General features: G+C 41.0%; 1 long non-coding RNA gene across 1 annotated transcript; it reads left to right on the forward strand.

Annotated features, from left to right (window-relative positions):
- The first annotated feature begins 60 nt into the window (after window positions 1-60).
- On the forward strand, window positions 61-21462 carry LOC308478854. The gene is made up of 5 exons (XR_013987338.1): window positions 61-280; window positions 4511-4759; window positions 5356-5575; window positions 8896-9072; window positions 20843-21462. It is a non-coding gene; the product is annotated as an uncharacterized lncRNA (long non-coding RNA).
- The last annotated feature ends 462 nt before the right edge of the window (window positions 21463-21924 follow it).

The following is a 21924-nucleotide window of genomic DNA, read 5'->3' on the forward strand; positions in this document are numbered from 1 at the left end:
GACGCACACGTCACCACTTATTCAAATCAGGATCAGGCGTTGCGGGTAGACGGCTCTGCAACTCCCGCGGCGGGAAAGAAGAGAGGTTTGCGGAGAGCGGCACCTGGCGGGGGGAGGACCGTACAGCGCTGGGAGGGCGAGATACGGGGTCGTGCAAAAAAGGGTTGATTTGATGGACGGTGGAGGAAGGAAGAACCTGTTTTTTGGGCGGGGAAAGGAAGAGCTGGAATGACTGACGGATCCCCCCTAAATAGATGGACAGCTGTGGAGAGGCTGCCACGTGAGCTTCGATCGCCTAGGTTTTGTTTTCGAAATGAGACTCAGGTCTCTTATCACTGATTCCCCGCTCAGGATTATCCACCTTTTCCCAATGTGCATATACCTGCATTGGTTATTATGATGCCCTATATGCAGATGGGGGTATCTTGTTCCATAGATCGGATGGAATGAACCTCCTTCTTGTTGGTAGGCAAGGGAGTGGCTGGGGGAGACACATAATCTCAAAGACTCTCCCCAACTCTCTGGCGTTTCTGTTGCTGTCCTTAGGAGCCTGTGACGAGTCAAAGTGAAATAGCTCCCTTCCGCGGCCAGAAGACATTTTAAGTTACACGGTGACTAATAGGACCTACAACAAAACGTTGCAGTGCAGAATACTCCTGTTCACTCTTACATCTGTGCCCTTCTACACGATGCTGCACTTCAGATGTTGGGATTTTGGTCTTCCAGATGCTAAATGACAACGGCCACCACCCCTGGCCATTAAGCCATGCATGCTGGAATTCATGCAGTTCTGCAGCATCTGGGGGGCCAAAGTTCCCCACCCTGCTCCATTGCAACCCTTCTTCCAGCTTGGTTTTCTATTCTTTCCATTCCACAAGAGTCACTCTATGCTCAACAATAGCAATCCAAAATTTTACGTATTTCTTCAAAGCTTGGAGTTCCTTCAGGCTTCCTTACTATTGCATACTACTAGACTTCGTCTACCCACCAACTCTATCATTGTGTCTTGAATCACATTGCTGTAGCAATAATTGAACAGCTTAGTGTGCACACATGTGAGGGCAGGTGCCTATCATGTATAAACAAGCATTTACATAGCACGAGACAACATTGCCTTGCATTCAATCATGTATCCTGAGAAATATCCTACTGTTTGGCACACTGACTTCCGCTTCCTGCTGGTATGTTGTCACCATTGGTTCATTTATTTGCTTATAACATGTTTTCAGTGTGCCAAGAGATCATTGAGTTATAATTTGCCCTGCTAAAGTGGCAGATCTTTTCTGAAACTTGGTGCTGGAAGGAAGGTGCAAAATATCACTAGTGGCGAACCACCTTTAAATGAACTCTAGACAAGAACAATAACTTAGACTTAGACTGCTCCTGGAATAACTCAAAGTACAGTGGTACCTCGGGTTACATACACTTCAGGTTACATACGCTTCAGGTTACACACCCTGCTAACCCAGAAATAGTACCTTGGCTTAAGAACTTTGCTTCAGGATGAGAACAGAAATCGTGCTCCGGCGGCGCGACAGCAGCAGGAGGCCCCATTAGCTAAAGTGGTGCTTCAGGTTAAGAACAGTTTCAGGTTAAGAACAGACCTCTGGAACGAATTAAATACTTAACCAGAGGTACCACTGTATATTGCTGACACTGCCACAGAACAAACATTGGGGAGTGTGGTCTTTCTCCTTATAGGGCATTACAGAGTCTTTACATCCACCCACCCATGTTCCCTTGGCATCCATGCCAAGGCAGTATGCCAGGACAGTCAGAGGCTTGCATGCCAGAAGGAAACAGCCTGTTAAGGGATGTTTTTTCCACCTTCTGTATCTGCACTCAGTCTTTTTGAGCTCTGGGGCTTGAATCTGAGAGGATTGTTAGGGCAGGTGCATCCAGACCTTTTATTTTTCACAACAGTGCATAGGCTGCAGACGCACCATGGCAGAAAGGAAAGGAACAGCACCATGGGGTTTGTTCCACATAAGCATGCTCCTGTCCTGTGTGTGGTCTCCTGCCCCATGACAGGGATGGGGAACCTGGGGCCTTCCAGAGGCCACTGGACTCCAGTTCCCATCATCCTCAGTCAGCATGGCCTACAGTTGGGGGTTGTAGGAGTTGTAGTCCAATAACACCTGAAGGGCCACACCCCTCCTGTATGTTTTCTTTTTTTAAGCAGACCATAGGCTTGCTTCAGAAACAGCTTTTCACAAATGCTAATTAATAAAGGACATGACTTAACATCCTCTATCCAGTTTCCTGAAAACCTAGCAAAAGTTACCCATAACAGGTCACAGAACTGGAGCTGTATTTCTCAGAAAAAGTAGTCAAAGGTAATACATCAAAGTTGTATTACCAGTGCTTTACTCCTGGTCCCACAGCTATGAGGAATCAGTGCAATTAATACCTAGAATATTCAGTAACACTGTAATTATTTTTAGAAGTGAGAAGAGTACTTAAAATAAGGCACAGAATGCATGCAAAAATCTCAGAAAGTGTGCAATTGCTCCCAGAGCTTGACCCTGACCCTGCAGACTGCGCTGACAATCCCATAAGTCACATGATTGTTTTGTCGAGCCTATGGCTGGGAGACTTCTGGGAGCAAATTGCACAGTTCTTAATCCTACGCACAACTAAGAGTGTGTGTTGGCTTCTAAAACTTTTGAGCAAGACTCACATTATCATGCCATGTATTGTTCCTGCTGATACAGTAGGTGGCACTTTAGCAGCACACAATTTTAATACCCAGTGGCGACGGAATATTAACTTGGAGGGTTATCTTTTATTAAAGGTGTAAAAATAAATGTTTTAAAATATAATTGTCAGGTCTATCTGGCAAAATGTAAAATCCATTGTCTCTAGGCATGAGTCATGCTGGGGCTTGAAAGGCAAAATTAGCCATAATTATGGCATTTTAGAATGCAAGTGCGATAAAATGAATTGGAAGACTGTGCTGTCTCTCTGCGTACTTTCCTCTTGATAACATATACCATTGATTTGACTCCTGCAAAGCAAAGGCTTTAAAAGGTATCTTCAAAATAGAATGGTCAAAGGAATGAGAAATAACAAGTCCCCCAACAGAGTAATAATTACATTTATACTGTCAGTTCATATTTACTTTTACAATAAGTAAAATATTTACTCTTCAGAATTGGACCAAAATGTATCACATATTTCTAGCTCTGAAAAGACTTAAAGCAGCGTTCTAAGTTTCCTACATAAGTGCAAATGTTTAAACATTTCTTACATGCTTTTTTTGTCAAGACTGAGGTGCAAAGGCACATACAGTGGTACTTCGGGTTAAGTACTTAATTCATTCCGGAGTTCTGTTCTTAACCTTGAAACTGTTCTTAACCTGAAGCACCACTTTAGCTAATGGGGCCTCCTGCTGCTTCCGCGCCGCCAGAGCCCGATTTCTGTTCTTATCCTGAAGCAAAGTTCTTAACCTGAAGCACTATTTCTGGGTTAGCGGAGTGTGTAACCTGAAGCGTATGTAAGCTGAAGCGTATGTAACCCGAGGTACCACTGTACCAATGAGATGCGGAGTGTTTCCTCAGAATGACTTTGATTTCATGAAATCTCTTTCAGTGCCAAACACTGAACCCAGTATCTGCACAGTCTTTATCTGTGCTTCCTTTCACGAAATGAGCTGTGTGATCCGCACCCCAAAGGGCTCTTCAATGTGATCGAGCATCCTAGAATAAGAACTCAATTAAAGGATGACTTGCATGTGTGAAACTGGCCTCATATGCAGAATCCATATGCAGCAGCTTCTGTTGCAGAATCATAGAATTGTAGAGTTGGATGCGACCACAAGTCTTATCTATTCCAACTCACTGCAATGCAGGAATCTCTTGCCCGACGTGGGGCTTGAACCCACGACCTTGAGATGAAGAATCTCATGCATGTTATATATCACTTAAACCAAAATCCACTTGAACGAATGATCACATGTTCAGTCAGAAGCAACTGAATTCTGTGTTATATTGAGTAATGTAGAGGCATGTATGAATCAGTCCTGTATTTATCCTTTGAGAGTCAAGTCCTCCTAACAAGATATAAAAATATTAATATCAAAAAAGTCCTCCTTACAAGATGAGAGGCTCCTGTTTCACCCTGGGATAAGTAACAGGGTAAGGCAGGGATGGGGAAACATGTGGCCCTCAGATGTTGTTTGACTGTTTTGGTTGAGCAAATAACAGGGTAAACAACACCAGAAATGCTATCTGGTGGGTGCAATTTAGTATGCAGATACAGTATCCTACGGCTGAGCCAATTAAGTCAGTAAGGGAATGTGTTGTAAGACCCTGAAATTCCTGGTTTATTTATCTACTGGTTATTATTTTAGAATAATGACCACTCAATTTTAATTGTATAAGTAAGGCCTAACATCTTGTAAAAAATGTGTTACTCAGATAGCACACTAAGGGCCAGCTGTTCAGATTGCTGGCTTCGCCGGAATGAGTAATGGTCCCGTCTGCAAGATTATTTATTTATCAATTTGCAGGATTTATAACAGGGTTCTTGGGACAACTTGCAACATTTTAAAATTCAAAAGAATACTGAAGTACAACAAGTCCCAGAGAATAAAAACAGCTTAAAGCTAAAATGTATTAAAAGGTCCTAGAAACAGAAAAGAGGTTTTCCCTGCTGCTAAAAAGACCGTAAGGGAAGTGCCAGGTGAGCTTTTCTGGGGAGAGAATTCTACTGCATGGATGCCACCATTGAAAAGGTCTCATCCAGCCCTCCTATGAGGGTAAGTAGTCATAGACTGGGCTAAGGGTTGAAATAAACGACAGACGAATGGCAAGGTGTCATACGGGAGGCATCTCTCGAGCAAGTCTCGGAGAGTCCCTTTTATTGAATATTACAGCATTTGCCACATATGTGCTTATTGCTGATTGGTTAACATGAATACAATGCAAGGGCATTAATCATGAAGGCTGGGAAAGGTAACACATGGTTACTAATGATTGATATTGCATGACTTGAAAGAACATAACAATCGCAGTCCGTAGATGTGGTCAACTATGCATTAAGAACAGGTCAGAGTATAATGTTTTCATGAACTGAACATTCTAGGATGATGAGGGAATGTCTTGGTATTAGAACGGTTTGTGCAGCATGTGCAGAAGAAAAGCTTAGAAGCAAAACTTCCCATCGTGCCACAGTCATGTGCAGAAGCAAAGCTTCCCTTCACTAAGTAGTCATAGACCAATGGCCCCGTTATCTAACTGTTGTCTCCTGACTAGTTAAAGAATCAGTGCCTCCTTCTATAACTGTTGGTTTCTTTGAGGTAATGGGGTTTTCGGCTGTGGGGATCACTTTTCAGGGCTCTCTTGATCTCCTCAGGTGTTTGGGAACCAGCCACTCAGGGTTCAGGACACAGGGAGCAGACTGCAATGTCTGCATCCACATGGAATGGACTGCAGTACGAACCCATCTCCTTGGAGCTGCAGTTGCTGAAGGACTCGGCTTCTGAGGAAGTCTTGACCTGTGGCCACGACAAATGCTAAATGTGTGCCATGGTGGCGCTTTTGGAATTAAGAAGAGCTCAGCTCTGGCTTTGATGGTGAGGCTACCCAATCTTATTTCATAGATAATCCCCTCATCTCTTGAACTGTTCCTACAAACCTCATGCATTCAGTGAATTTGTGCGGGGAGTGAAGCGGGCTGTGCCATGCACCGGATGCTGAGTCATCTGTTGGCCATGGCCCCTTGTGGTGTTTGTGAGAAGGACCTTATAAGTGTACATGAAAAAGGAATCATCTGCATGTACGGCATGCCCTATATCCAGGGTTCCTGAAAGCATGGGAGACCTGGACACACAGCCTCCAAAATTTCTCTGGTGAAAATAGGGACGTCCAATTCCATCATCATTTTCCTATTTATACTCCACCCATCTGACAGGCTTCCCCCAACCACATCATGTGTCTTACAACATATATAAAAAATAAAACATTAAACTTTTTTTTTAATAAAGAAACCCTTCCCTATACAGGGCTGCCTTCAGATTGCTCTGGAGTTGGATAATTCCACACCCTGCAACGTTAATCCAGTGAAAATAGGGATGTCCTAAGTAAAAGTGGGACATTCTGGGATCAAATCAGAAACTGACAGGTTCTGTAAATCCGGGACTGTCCCTGGAAAATAGGGACACTTGGAGGGTCTGTGGACATGTATAGGGCCCGTACTGCCCCATTCTCAGTAACACTGAGTGCATAGCCATCAGGGACATGGTCAGCAAAATTATGTTTTTGCATGTGACCACCATGCACAGCTCCCCCCCCCCCCCATGTTGCACCTCACCTGCAAAAAGTTCAGCCTATGACTTCTACCTATCCACTCCTGTTTTCTTGCCTGATGCAGTTAACTTGACTAACCCCCCCCCCCCCGCCTCGTGGTTTTGGTTGATTTTACTTTATTAAACATTACCTTTTATCTGTTGTCTTTATTTTTGCACATGTCTAATCTGGAATAATTAAGGCATTCTCAGATCAGCTGCCAGGAGCCCTTCTATGAAATGCACATTTAAAAAAAACAAAACTTTTTTTTAAAAAGCGATGGCTTTTGCTTTATGCATATCTGATCACTCCTGGGAATAGCTCCTACTTGCCTATTTGTCCCAGAGGAAAACTTGTGTGAAAACAGCCTCATTCAGTGCCATCTAAATCTTACTCTTTGGGAGGAAAGAAAACAAGGATCAACATTCTCTGAAATTAGTTAATGAGATAGCAGTGGCACAACCATGCGAACTATAATCCACAGTGTTTTGAAACAATAATGGTTTTGATGTTTTTTAAATGCAAATATGGGGAACTTGTGGATTTCCAAAAGTTGTTGGACTTCAACTACTACCCGCCCCTCTAGGGAACATAATGGAACATTTGTATTTTGAAATAATTTTTACCACAAGCTTTTGTGTTCATGCCTTACAGTTGAGCTTTCCATAGGCATCTGGTTGGTCACTGTAAAGACAGAATGATGGGTTAGGTGAGTGTTTGGTTTGATCCAGCAGGGCTTTTCTTAGGTTTGTGGGTGACTGCAAGATTTTTTCTGAAGTGGGGGAATTGATTAGAACAGGACAGGGCTGGTAGATCAGGTGACTAGGCACCTGATAACTGCTGAGGGCTAGACTAGGTAGGCCTGCCCTCTCACAAACTTCCATGCTAGGTGTACAAATCCATTGCTTCTCAGTGGGTCGGCCTAGTATCCACTCACCAGTTGAAGTATGCAGTTCTTTTCTGGGGTCCTTTCAATTTCCTTTTTGAAATGAAGCCAATTAGATAACAATACTGAACTACATTGCAGGGTTGTCCTACACTCACTCATTATCTCCTGACACCACTGCCCAATCATAACTACACTAAAATCTTGGGGCTGCCACATGTCCGGATTTCCCCAGGTATTACCAGGATTTCAAAGGCAGAAGCGATGTCTGGGGGGCGGAATTTCCAGAAGGCTTGTCTTGGATCTTTGGCAAGTAAACAAACAAACAAACCAACCAACCCGTGTTTGGGGGTTTCCTAAAAAAAGCAACTATGGCAACCCTATTTCTATAGCAACCACTACTCGGGGGGGGGGGGGGACACAAAGAAACAAGAGACTCAACTACATTCGTAAAGAAACAAAGAATTGAATGTGTTTTAAACATGCAACACCAGATGGTGCCAGAGAGCAGGAATTTTTTAAAAATGACGTTTCCTATAGGAATTTTTTTGTTTGTTAAAATAATCTAATTTCTGACTTATTTATAGCGGGGTCCCCCCCCCCCCCCGTGTTTACATCCACCCAATGATTAAAAATGAACAGGGAAGTTCTTCCAAACCATGCATGTGTCATTCTGCCCTTTTTGTTAATGGGCTAGCTCTGCTTCATTAAATGTGTATCATTCCTATGACCCTCATTCATTGGCTAAAAACACTGATATGCAGGAGCAGGCTAGTTTTGCATGAAACAAACAATGTCTGCACATCTTGACTCCTACAAGGATTGGAGTTTTCATATATATATTTTTAAAAAATATGGTGATAGCGGCTCATCTGGAAGAGCTAATAATGCTCTCTTTCATCCCCCTTGCATAAACACATGTAATATTATTGGGAAGTCACATTTCTTTGAAATGAGAGAGATCTTTCTACACGTTCTTGCTGAAAACAAGAAAATAAGGGAGCCCCAAAGCAATCCACCAATCTAGACAATGCTAATTTATTCCACTTCTGTTTTCACAGGAACACTACTTAGTGCTCTGTTCCCAAAGCATTTTGCAAATGTGTGAATTTTGTAAACCATCAAGCAATGTGCTATTGTTTATAATTTGCATATATATATATATATATATATATGGGCTCTCTGTGATAGTAGTGGAAAACACCCCCCCCCCCCAAAGCATCATAACATTTTAACTCTCTTGGTCTCCTACAACGTTTGTTCCAATTTTAAAGTGTGACAGACTTTCAGTAATAGAATTTCTGTAACAGATGCTTATAGAGGGGTGTTCACATGTCACTCAAGCTGACATCGCTTGGAAGATATTTTCTTCAACATGTAATTGTTGTAAAAGATAAAAGATTAGCGCTTGCATGTAAATCTCTCGTTACATTAAATGAAGAGTTCATACCTCCTGAGAATGTGCCAAAACAAAACCCAAAAGATAGCAGTAGCTCTAATAAAAATGCTAATACATTTTTTAGCAGCCATGCAGTATAATATCTGCACTCTTTTTTATTTATTTATTCCCACATGTCAGTTTTTCTTTTCCTTTGTCATCAATCTCGGTGCTCGTATTTTTATTTTATTTTGCTTCATTTATTATAAATGCAGGTTTGTTGGTTGGTTTATTGACAGCGATCTTTGTGATTCAGATTCATTGCAAAATTATCCCGTTGTCAGGTATGCAGGCAGAGAGAATGCAATGCCGCAGAGAGCACATCCCTAGTCTGAGCTGTAGGCCCCTTGGCATCTAGCCGTACAAGTTAGCAACAATACCTACAGATTTTTCCCAATCAACTCACTAGGGTGGAGTTGCTTCAACACAGTGGTCTTGGTTGCAGGAAAGCTCAGGAGAAGGTAGGAGAAGGGTTTCTCAGTTGGAGTGCCTGCCTCATGTCTCATTCTCCATGGTAAAACACTGTCCCAGTTTTGCCTTTTGTAGATATCTTTTAATATTGTTGCTAAGGGATCCCACATGCACCGATGTTATCTAGGTTTCATTCCTATTCCATGGTTCCTTCCACTTTTTAAACACTGGATGCTTTGCTAGATGTGGCATTAAAATTAAGGTTCTTCGTAAGCGCTTCATATACTGACATATTATCCAGCAGTGGCTTTCTCTACAGTCAAGATCAGGCATAGGCAAACTCGGCCCTCCAGATGTTTTGGGACTACAGTTCCCATCATCCCTGACCACTAGTCCTGTTAGCTAGGGAAGATGGGAGTTGTAGTCCCAAAACATCTGGAGGGCCGAGTTTGCTTATGCCTAGTCAACATCTTTTTATAAGTTTATACAAATAAGCCTGTTTTAGCTAAGGGGCATGTACAATGTTAATTAGTAGCTGCCTCTTTGGAGGTTCTGGCCTTTTTATTGGTTCCTGTTCAAAGCGGTTATGGGATAAATGACGAGAGGTCCCTTAACCAGTGTCTTAGGCCATGTAAAAAAATGTACCTGGGTGTCATCATGATCCCAATTTCATGGTTTATATCTGTTTTCCAAACCTACAGCTTCTTATTCTCTGGCCAACCTCTGTGGTGTTTTGATTGGTAACAACCTCTCATCCAATCAGCACGGATGATTTTCTTCTGCACATTGCACTTGTCAAACAGATATTTTCAATAGCAGGGCTCCCATTTGGAAATAAATAACTCATGATGCACTTGAGCTTATTGCTCTTCCAGCAAAACCCAGGCCTTTATTTGCCAGCAATTTAGCTGACATTTACAATACAGATTTGGATTTTCTTTATAGCCACTGAAGGCCCAGCTTGGATTTCATAAAACACATATCATATAACGGGCAGAGAGTTATGTGGGAAGGATCTATGGATCAAGCTGTCACATCCACCTCCTTCAGATCAAGTTATAATTTTAGGTCGCAGGACTTTTCATTTTGTGTCCAGATTCAGATATCCAATTACAAAATACACACACCTCTCCTCAAGTGTGAAAGGTGCGCATGTGCACAAATCGAGGCACGCAGTCTTTCAAAAAATGGCAAACAAGGCTAAATGTAGCCTTTTTAAAAAAGGAACATGCACCAAATACTGATGTCAGTTGCATGTATTTTGTGCCTGGACATCTGTACTTGGGTATAATTTATAAACTGAAAATCAGTTCCGAGAAAACGTGGATCTCATATAAAATTAAAACATGCTCATGAAAGGCACATCTTGTGAATTCACAGCAGCAAACTATTTTTGTGATGGCACCCAAGAATTTTGCACTTAGCAATTTCTGTGGATAACCTTACAGATATATAAATTATCATGTTTGTAAACTCTTGTGGACAATAATGTTACAGAAATGGGCTAAGCTTTTCTGCTGTAGACTTTGGAAAGCGGAGAATGATCAAGATGAATATATATTCACCTCCACCCCAAATGATTTATCTAGGTGAGACACAGCTCAGTAAATAATCAGACCAAAGCTGCAGATGGGGTCTTGATTCTAGGAAGCACAAAATAAATCCAAGCAATAACACAAACATGGATTTTTTTCAAGCCCCTTCACGACACACAGATCTTTCGGCATCCAAACCATCTCAGCCTCTGCGCCACAAGAAATATATTTATGTTCTAAGGCAAAGTAAGTATATGGCATTTCAAATTCCTGAAATACATTGCACCAATGAGTGAAAAGGGTTTGAGAAGTATTTTCAGATATTTCTTTTTGAAATAGCAAAGCAAATTGTCCTCTATCCAATATCCAGTGCCGTAGCCTGCCTATGGGATGCTGACTGAGTGACTGTGGGAGAGGGGGCAGCGGGTGGGTGGAACAATGGCTGGCAGATGGAATGGAACAGAGTTTCCTAAAAGAGGGCATGGTTGACTGACTGGAACCCTGAACAGGAGCTCTTCACGCTGCAACAATAGGCTGCAGGTTATGGAACAGAGGACTGGCTTGGACTGAGTCTGATAGTTAATTCATCTATGTCAGGCACTTTTGTGGGTCAAATTCGGCCCACCAGGAGTCCTCATTTGGTCTGTGAGGCCATCTTTTGCCAGTTATATGCCCACTTGCCCCACACCTGATATCATCTGATACCAGGTACAAGAAGAAGAAGAAGAAGAAGAGTTTGGATTTGATATCCCGCCTTTCACTCCCTTTAAGGAGTCTCAAAGCGGCTAACATTCTCCTTTCCCTTCCTCCCCCACAACAAACACTCTGTGAGGTGAGTGGGGCTGAGAGACTTCAAAGAAGTGTGACTGGCCCAAGGTCACCCAGCAGCTGCATGTGGAGGAGCGGAGACGCGAACCCGGTTCCCCAGATTACGAGACTACCGCTCTTAACCACTACACCACACAAAGCTCCTCCATGAAACATTTTAATAAAAACATTTAGAAAAACCCTCCACATCACTTTTATAGTAAGGCAAGAATTCCCTTAGGACAAGCAGCTCTTAAGAGAGTTGAAGATGGCATGTTGGAGGTGCTATTGACATTCGTTTATTTTGCTCCACCGTCATCTGTGGTCCAGGCCACTACAAACACCTGTAGAACTGTTTGGCCAGAAACAAGAATGGGATGGATGTGCACATCACAGGCAACGATGCCTCCATTACTCTGAAAAGACTATCATTTGTCTTCAGCCTTAGTCCACCCACTCCAGTTAGCTTCCTCCTACTATCCATGCCTTGCATTATGGCACTGTATGATTGATACTCTCCAGAGCAACAAAGCTATGCTGATAGCTGTCTCCTGGCGAAAGCAGATACAGGCATGGTCCTTAATCAACCTATCATTATTGCTATTACATATTAGTAACAAGGAGAGCTCGACAGAGCTTCCCAATGGGCAAAAATCCCGTAATGCTATGTTTATAGCAGCCTTCCCTGCATTTCCCCAAAAGGCACGATATGTACAAACACATGTAACAAAAGCCTGGCCATATTTTGAACTGGAAAAGCGATTCTGCAGGGTAAGATTCGGAGCAGAGAGGTGACAGAGAAGGGAGAAGGTTGAACCATTTCCCCTGCCTACTCTTTCCCCACCTGGAAGTAGATTTCCCCCTCCCTCATCCCATCTGGTGCAGCTTCAAGTTAGAATTTGCTCCTGATTGCATCATAGGAAAGGCTTTTCTGGTACCCAAATGGACCACTTCCAGGTAGTGGCAAAGTTGAGCATCTGATGGGAGCCTTAGGACCAGCACTCTTCTCTTATAGCACTGACATTCTCTTTGTATGGGCTATCCCAAAAGAACAAAAAACAAATGTCAGAATGTGTCTTCCAGACTAAAGGGACCCATCTGAGTGAAACTTGCCCAAGAGCTGTTCTCCCCAGATCTTGGAGCCAGCATTGAACAGGCTGTCTTTACCAGAGCACAGTATAAAGGTGCATAATACAGCCACACTACTGAAACTGAGGAGGTCTCAGTCTGGCCAATACCTGAGTGGGAGACTTTGTGGGAGTCACATTATCTGGAGCAGGGCGGGGGGGGGGGAGAGATTATTAAATGTACTTAAATATAAAAGTCACATGTATCTCCATGTTAATTTATTCCAGCGCTTCACTCTTAAGTGCTGTTTGTGTTGTAGTCTGGTGGAGGAGGGTGTGCTCCTTTTATGCTACTGCAAAATCAGCACTTTTAGTTAGTGTTTTTAAATCTTCTGATGTATTTTAATTTGCTATTGTGTGTGTGTTTTGGAAAAAAATGTAAGCTGCTTTGAGAATTTGTTGTAGTAAGCTAATAATAATAATAATAATAATAATAATAATAATAATAATGGTGCTTGAGGCAAAACAAGCTACAGACACAGAAGCTATTGTTTTGTGTGGTATTGTAGAGACATAGCTTGGACTGGGTGGCATTCAACTAAATTTTAGTAGACCAAAAGAGAAAAGAAGTAAGATTGGCTTCTTGCAGTAGGGAACATGATGGCACTGGAAAGTGTGGACAATTGTTTGATGTGGCCTCCCTGGAAACTAATCGGCATAGCTGCTCCATAAACAGCTGAAGTCATATATAACTTCCCTGCAAACATTGTGCAAAAACATTGAGGATGAATCCACAATAAATAGGTCACCTGGTAGTAGAGATGAACAATAAATCTGTTTATTTAGTTTCTCATTTTCCAATCCTATTTTCAGTTCTCCACATTAGTTTGCTTTTAAAAGAAAAGCACTCGTGAAAATTCAACAGCATTTTAGTACAAATTTCTACTAATTTACACAGGTGTGTATGCAGCTTCCCATAATATACACCCCCCCCAAATGTAACACGTTTGTATGTTATATTTATTAATGAATATTACACGAATATATATTGTGTATGATTTTGTGCATATTACTTGCCTGGAGAACAGCATTGCAAAATTTGTAGAAGTGTGACTTTTGAAGGCTGGCTGTGTTTAGGTCACTACCTGGAAGCTGCAGGTCTCTCTTTATATGCATCTATTCAGCAACATTTCTTCTCCTGAGACAAGGAGTAAAAACTGCTATTTCCAGAATGATTATAATACACCCCCGAGTGTCATTCCTCAATAGTTGTTCCCTCTTTACCTGAGGCCGGTATCATACTCACAAAGTTTGTTGTCTCTTGCTATGTCCAGAGGGGCACAGGGAATCTGAATTTTGAGGCCTCTTACTGCTTTCCAGCTGAAGAAGAAAGTAGCTGAGGCTTTGTAATGGTGATTGACAATTTCATTTTAAGCTGTTTATCAGTTTACACTCTGCCCATCAGGTACCGAAAGAACATGACAACTCTTGTCAGTTAAACAAAAGATTTGGATGACAGCATTTCAGTGGAATGTATATTTTTTTCCACCTCATGCTCTCTGCATCAATACTGATAAAACAATTCCATTCATTATTCCAAAAATAAAATAATATAATAAAAATCTGGATGAGATCCTGACAGGTTAGATGAATATTGAAAAATAACAAAACAAACCTAAAACTGCACCTGATCCTAGTTCTTCAGCACTTTCCAAATAACCTGTCGGGGTTCATTAGAAATCCTTTTATTTGTTGAAGACAATAAACCAGACGCGGTCATTCTGTCAGTGGAAATGAGTCACCCACCTGCTGCTGATTCTTCGTAACAGGAATATTCTTTCTTTGGATTGTAAAGTTGAAGTAATATATATTCAAGAAGCAAGCGTTGGATTTTTTATTTTAAAAATCTAACTTTATAATATTCTCTGCCATTGTTCTTCCATCTAGCACCTGCTTCAGGTGTCCCGTGAAAAGCTTGGGACCTCTCCATATGCCCTCTTAATTGTACACGCATGATGATTTGTACTTATGAAACTATTGATTTCGCTATCAATACCATTTGTATCTGAAGAAGGGGTGTGTGTGTGTGTGTGTGTGTGTGTGTGTGTGTGTCTGTTTGTCACACTGCTTCATTTCCCTATAGTTAATGTTCTGTAACTTCTTGCGGAGGTCTCTTACCTTTTTATTCCACAAAGGTTCTGGTTTATTTTTGTTCCACTTTTGTTGTGCTGTAGCCCTTTCAGACAGCAGTAATATAGCAGCACAAGGGAAGCCACTAATGAAGCAGAATAAATCGACCACCAATGCACTATTATTGTGTCAAAACTATGGTATGTTGCAGAATACATCCTCAATGAAACACAAATCTGAAGGGGCCCATATCTTTCTTTGCCCAGGTTTTCCCTGACCCACTAGATTAGGGACTGTTAATTCTGAATTCCTGTTTTCCCTGTTTGTGCTCTTCTCTCTTTTATTGATGTTTATGATAATGTTTTCTGATGTTTTTGAATACCGCTTAAAATTTGTAAAATATTAAGTGGTTTAGAAATGCTTTAAATTTAACAAAAAAATACATTGTAGGATCAGAAGGGACAAAGAAGACCAGCAACTCAGCCTTCTATATAAGCCAAGCAGGGCTGGTCCAGACATACAGATTGTCTAGGCAGCTGCCTGGAGTAGCACAATGAGAAGCTGCCTGCTGTCCACTTGAACTGAGTGCACATCAACATCTTCTTCTTCTTCTTTTATTATTATTTTTACTATTTTTCACAATCAGACATTGTCTTCACATACCATAATAAACAAATACAATTAAAATAAAAATAGAAAATAGAAAATAAAATGTTTTCATACCATATTAAATCCATATTTTGGGATTCCTCCGATCCCTTGACTTCCCTCCATTCCGTCCCCCAACATATTTTCTTATGTTGTACATGTCTATAATTTTCTTATCTTTAAATATTTCCAATTTCAAACATCGTCCTTAATATTACAAGTGTTTTTTTAAACTCTACTATTGTGTTAACTTCTTTTCAATGCATTTGTAAATATGCAATAAACATTTTCCATTCTTTTTTATATTTGTTGTCCTCTTGATTTCTTACATCTTCCAGTTAATTTAGCCATTTCAACATATTCCATTAGTTTACATTGCCAATCTTCTTTAACTGGGACTTGTTCTTCTTTCCAGTGTGGGGTTGTCAATGTCCTTTCGGCTGTTGTTGCATACATGAATAAACTTTTATATTCTTTTGGTATATCTGTTCCAATTACAGTGGTACCCCGGGTTACATACGCTTCAGGTTACATACGCTTCAGGTTACAGACTCTGCTAACCCAGAAATAGTGCTTCAGGTTAAGAACTTTGCTTCAGGATGAGAACAGAAATCATGCTCCGGTGGCGCGGCAGCAGCGGGAGGCCCCATTGGCTAAAGTGGTGCTTCATGTTAAGAACAGTTTCAGGTTAAGAACGGACCTCCGGAACGAATTAAGTACTTAACCCGAGGTACCACTGTATACCTATTAAGAAAGCTTCTGGTTTTTTTAAACAAAGGTTATTTTTAACATTTTTCCCCAATTCGTTATAGATCATTTCCCAAAAACGTTTTATAACCAGACATTGCCACCATATACGGTAAAATGTACCTTCTACCTCCTTACACTTCCAGCACTTATTATCTTTTGTTTTGTACATTTTTGATAGTTTAACGGTGTTAAATACCATCTATACATCTTTTTCATATAATTCTCCTTAAGTGCTGTACATGCCATGAACTTTATATCATTCCTCCATAATCTTTCCCAGGCACATCAACATCTTCTGAAACTTTGTAGTTGGGGATACTGAGGCACACTCCGGTTTACATACCACTCTGAAATTCACAGATGTATACGGTGGTACCTCGGGTTACATACGCTTCAGGTTAGATACGCTTCAGGTTACTCACTTTGCTAACCCAGAAATAGTGCTTCAGGTTAAGAACTTTGCTTCAGGATAAGAACAGAAATCGTGCTCCGGCGGCGTGGCAGCAGCAGGAGGCCCCATTAGCTAAAGTGGTGCTTCAGGTTAAGAACAGTTTCAGGTTAAGAACGGACCTCCGGAATGAATTAAGTACTTAACCTGAGGCACCACTGTATTGTCTTCTTCAGACACACTTCTTTTGTAGTTCAAAGGGCTTCCCTCCTACTCACTTGACCTATTGCCTGACTCAGTTTCGCTCCCTTAGAATTTCCCTTTCAATGGCTACAATGACTCCCCTCTCCATGCTTCAATTTCCCTCCCAGGTACCACAATGTGTTCTTTCTTCCTCAGCTCTTTGAACCCACAGTTGGGCCACCAGAAGGACAATGTTTCTGCTTCTCTCTCCCAACCCACTTTCTCTTTCTTCCATGGTCAGCAATGCCTTCACCTCACATCTTTCTCTTCCCAAGGCAACCTATTCATGCTCTGAGGAATATATTTTTTAAAATATGTTTTTTGATTTTTCAGGTTTACAAACAACAACAAAGAATACAAACAACAACTAAGATATAATCAATAAATCCCCATTTAATTCCCTCCTCCCCTTTTGTGGATCCTTATGCCAACATTTTCTCCTGCATCTCATCTGTCACTCCAATTTTATCAAATCTTTTAATCCATAATTCAGCTTTTAGCTTTAAGTGTCATATCAGTCCTACTAATGATTTTAACTTGCTTACAATATCTTTATAAAAAATACATTATATACTTTCTCCATTCCTTATTGAAATGTAAGTCTTCCTGATTCCTAATTCATCCCGTCAGTTTTGCCATTTCAGCATAGCCCCTCATTGTTATCTGCCATTCTTTCTTTGTAGGCACCGTGTTTTCTTTCCATCTCTGAACTAACAAAGTCTGGGCAACTGTAGTCACATACTTGAATAATCTCTTTTGGTCACTTGGGATTTCGGCACCTAGAATTCCTAAAAGAAAAGCTTCTGGTTTCTTAGAAAAGGTTATTTTAAACCTTTTTCCCCAACTCATTGTATATCATCTCCCAGAATTCCTTTACTACTTTACATGTCCACCACATGTGACATGTGCATTCATTCTCTTTACATTTCCAGCATACATTTGATCTTGATTTATACATTTTAGCTAATTTATTGGGGGTTAAATACCAACAGTATATTGTTTTCATATAATTTTCTTTCAGAGTATAGCATGCTGTGAACTTTAAATCCCAATTCCATAACCTCTCCCAGCTACCAATTGTATGTTATAACCAAAATCTCTTGCCCAGTGTATCATCACTGATTTGACCTCTGAAGAAGATTCCTGCAAGGGCTCCATTCCATCCATGCTTCCCTTGCACCTCAAAGTAGCTCAGACTAGGCCAGTGCGATGGCAGACTATTGTAGTACAAATATAGAGAAAAGAGTTGACTCCTTTGATATCCTGCAGCCTCTGTTATCTTGGCGCTGTAGCACAGCTCTCCTGCTGAGAAGGGATTTCTATTCTTAATGGGCAGGCTATAAATAAACAGCAAAGACAAACAGTCCTCTTGTTTCCATTCGAAATGCTGCAGCAAAGATTATTTCCTTGGCGCTTCTATCAGACCATGCCTCTCCTCTTTCACAGCCACTTCATTGTCGGTCTGTTAACTCTAGAATACTCAATAAGCTTATTGTCTTTACCTTTAAAGCCCTTGAGGGTCAGTCTCCTTCCTATCCCTCAACCCTGGTGACCCGCTATGGACATAGCTGTTTTCTTTGTTCTTCTAATTCTGGACTTTATTGTTTTAGGGTTTTCTTGTTCTCTGTTGCATCTTCATTCTTGCTGCTCCATATGCTTGGAATCATCTTCCATAACATTTGTGGGCTGCACCCCCCTCACTCCATACGTTCAAATCTCTCTTAAAAACTTATCTTTTTTTCTGAGGCCTTTAGGTTTGGTTAGCTAGCTCTGTTATGCTCAGTATAATGGCTTGTGAACGAAGCATTTTAAGCTATTGATTTTTATTGTTTTGCTTATATTTGTTTTAGATTTTGCGCCCTTTGGGGTAGAATTTCTTACTTTAATTCTGTACGGAGCCATGTACATTGATGGAGCTATATAAATAAATGCTATTGCTACTAATGTTTCCAACAGATAACATATTAAACAAAGTTTAGGCCGTTTACTCAAGGAATAAAGTTGACAACTGTGTTTTCTCTTCTTCAGTCCCCAGGAACTGAATGAAGTAGCACACATCTTCAGTATACTGTGAGGCTCTCTATCAGCTGCAACGGTGATTTTAATGCACTGCTGTCTTACTCCTTAACCCATGCGATGCATGGCTTTCCAGCTAACATAGGAGCCAACTCGTAGGGGCTGAGGGGTCTTCACCCCCCAAAAAAATATTTGAGGAGGCTAGCCCCCCTCCAGTTGATGGGCATTGCTATTCAGACGGTGTCCATGCACTGTGTCATGTGCTCAGTTATGCACAGCAGGGCTTACTTGCCCCCCTATTTTATGAAAGCTGACACCCCTGCCAGCTAACCTGTTTATTATGTTAAATTAAAACCTGTGACCTTCCAGTTGTTGCTGCACTATAGTTCCCTTGATCCCCGACCTTATGCCATGCTGATGAGAGCAGAAGTGCAACAATATCTGGACAGCATCATATTGGCTGTTCCTGGTTTAGGTTTCAACAGTCGGTGCCCAACAGCATTTGAAAGATTTCAGTTTCCCCATTACTGGTTCAGATTGGGGGTGGCCAGCACGGTGCCCTCAAGATGTTGTTGGACCATAGTACCTAACTGCGGGCCACGCTGACTGGGGGTGATGAAGATTTCAGGAGCAGAAAATGGGGGCGGGGAGCACAGAAACACACAGTTACTAAAAGTCCAAAACAGATCTAAACTTCAGTGGGTTTTCATGTTCACAATTTCAATTCTTGCTTTTTAATGTTTTATTATTTGTAAGCTGCTTAGAGAACGCTGTCAGTAAATAAATTTTCAAATGCAGTTAGTTAATCGCATTCCCCTGCTTATTTGACGTAACATTTATTTAGCTAAGTGACACTAGCCCTAAAATAAGCAAAGCCATTTTGGCTATGTCAGTGTAATGAAGACTGATCAACTGTGCCCAGTAGGTGTCATCATTGTCCTGCTACTAGCCAGAGAGAGACCTTCACATTTCATTCTGAATGAGCCATAAATATTCAGTATGAAATATACCGAGATGTAAAATAGCAGGTGCAGCAAATTTGTAGTGAGGATACAGTTAATGGGTGAAGGATTCAATATTCTATCTACTGAGCAAACAACTGTATATAAAAACTCCATCTGTAGCTTTTTATGTATGCAACCAGATATACTATATGATTTCCTTTTTTTAAAAAAAAATACTGATATCTTTGTTTTCAAAGATGGTTTTATACAAATAAGTGGCAACATGTTTGAAAGCCATTGCTAAAAATATAAACATTTCATTTCAGTAATTTTAGGTTCCATCTGCATATTTTGCAACAACAAAACTTCCCTACTAACATCCTCTCTTGCCAAAAATCCTAGGGATTTTCTATGTTGTGCCTCCTTGTTCTCTGATCTTTGACCCCCACTCTTTCTCTCCTCACCTTTTCTAGTCAAAACTTCTTTTTAAGTCTTCCATCAACATTGTCTTTACAGCATATACACTCTTTTTTTTTTAAGTCATTACAGTAGTCTAGAGTTCCTTGCATAACTTTGCTTGTGGTATCTGTTTTTTGGGTAAAAATCTATTCAGACTATTGGATGAAAATGTATGAGGTTGTTAATGCCTATGTTAGCATATACTTCAAAATCAAGCCCAAATATATATTAAGATAGGCATTAATAGCTTCATATCTTTTCATCCGAAGTCCCAGCACTTACAGAAACTCAAAATCTTTGTAGCGGAAGAATCCCACTATCCTATTTGTCATTGCTGATTTCCGTGGGGGAAGGCACTGTTTTATTAAATGCAGGGACGTGCGGCCTATATGCTACTTTCTAATATAATATTGAAGCTGAAACCAATTAACTGTTGGCTCAAATGCACAGCTAGCATAAGCAGACACAAGTCTGTTGAAATCCATGGCAAAGCTATGGCATGTATCTTAAATTAAAGATGATGGGATCTGTAATAAATTATACACATAACACATAAAGCTGTGTAGACAGGATGCCAGCAGAGAGCTGTCTCAACATAATGTCTGGCAAGTCCTTAGGACTTACGCGTGTCTCAAGCAGTGAGTGTCTGCATTAGTCTATTCACCGGTGATTCCGAGATCTGTAGCCAGCCCTTCTCTTCTCCATGTGACATCTACGGGAAATCAATTGGATAGTGCCTTATCTCGGCTGCGTGCCCGCCCACAGGTAACATGTAAATCCTAAATGCTATTCTAGTCTGCATTATACAGTGCAGTATGTTTTTATTTTCAAAGGCAAGAACATCTGTCCTGCTGCATAGAGCTGGTGTAAAGGTTATTTGCTGAGAAGGTCTGTGGGAATTGTACCTGGAACCGATGACCAGGCAAGTAGCAAACCTCATGGCAGAGCTGCATACTTCCTGTCTTTCACTGTCTCTCATGACCACCAGCACCATTATGATGACCGAGGTTGCATCTCCTACTCTTGTGCTATGATCTTCATAAGAAATGGTCCCCTCCCCCCCCCCGTGCCTGTTATTTAAAAGTACACACTGTGGTTGCTATTAATTGTGTCATAAACATCACATCTAGTTAAGTTCTAGTCCCTCATTAATGGGAAAGGACTCCATGTTGAAAGCAAACACAGAAAAAAGTTTTAAGGAATCAAATGGGGATTAAAGAAACCATTATATGAGAAACTTTCAAACAGTTTCATTGATTGCTATGTATGTGCAGGGCTGGATTTAGGTCTGATGAGGCCCTAAGCTACTGAAGGTAAGGGGGCCCTTTATATGTCCAGCTGTCCTTTATCAACAACAAATTGTCGCTGTTTTGTGTTGAATATATGCTATATGGTAATTTATGGACCTAATAGGTATCTAAAGCCATTTGCACATGCAGAATATAGGCACCCTATACGTATATAGACATGAGCAAACCAGTGATATTTTAGGGAGCAGGCTAGCAGGTGGGGCCCAAGTGTTTCACCTGTGCTTTTGTCTATGTGATGGCTCAGTTACTGTTCTGATCCAAGGTGTAATGTTGTGGTAAGATGAATGCATGTAGCTGTGTGAAATGGAATTTAATATATTTTCCTCTGAAGTCCAGGAAGAGGACTCAGCTTGTTTCCATCTTCTCCTGTTCCAGTAAAGAATTCAGAGAAAGGTTATGTGTAGTATTGGTCAGCATACTTAATGCTGCTGGCCAAGATACCATAACTGCAGTGGTGCATTTGTCAATTAATGTTTGTGATTCCTTTTTTTTTTTTTTTTAAATCACCCACTGTCCCTAATGGGTTAGGGCGGTTTCCAAGTGCCAGCCACATTAAAATAGGTTGTATTTTAAATACCAGGAACAACAAAAAGTCCACCCACAAT

This window comes from Podarcis pityusensis (genome assembly GCF_964106645.2).
Source record: "Podarcis pityusensis genome assembly, chromosome: 6".
Classification (NCBI taxonomy): Eukaryota; Metazoa; Chordata; class Lepidosauria; order Squamata; family Lacertidae; genus Podarcis; species Podarcis pityusensis.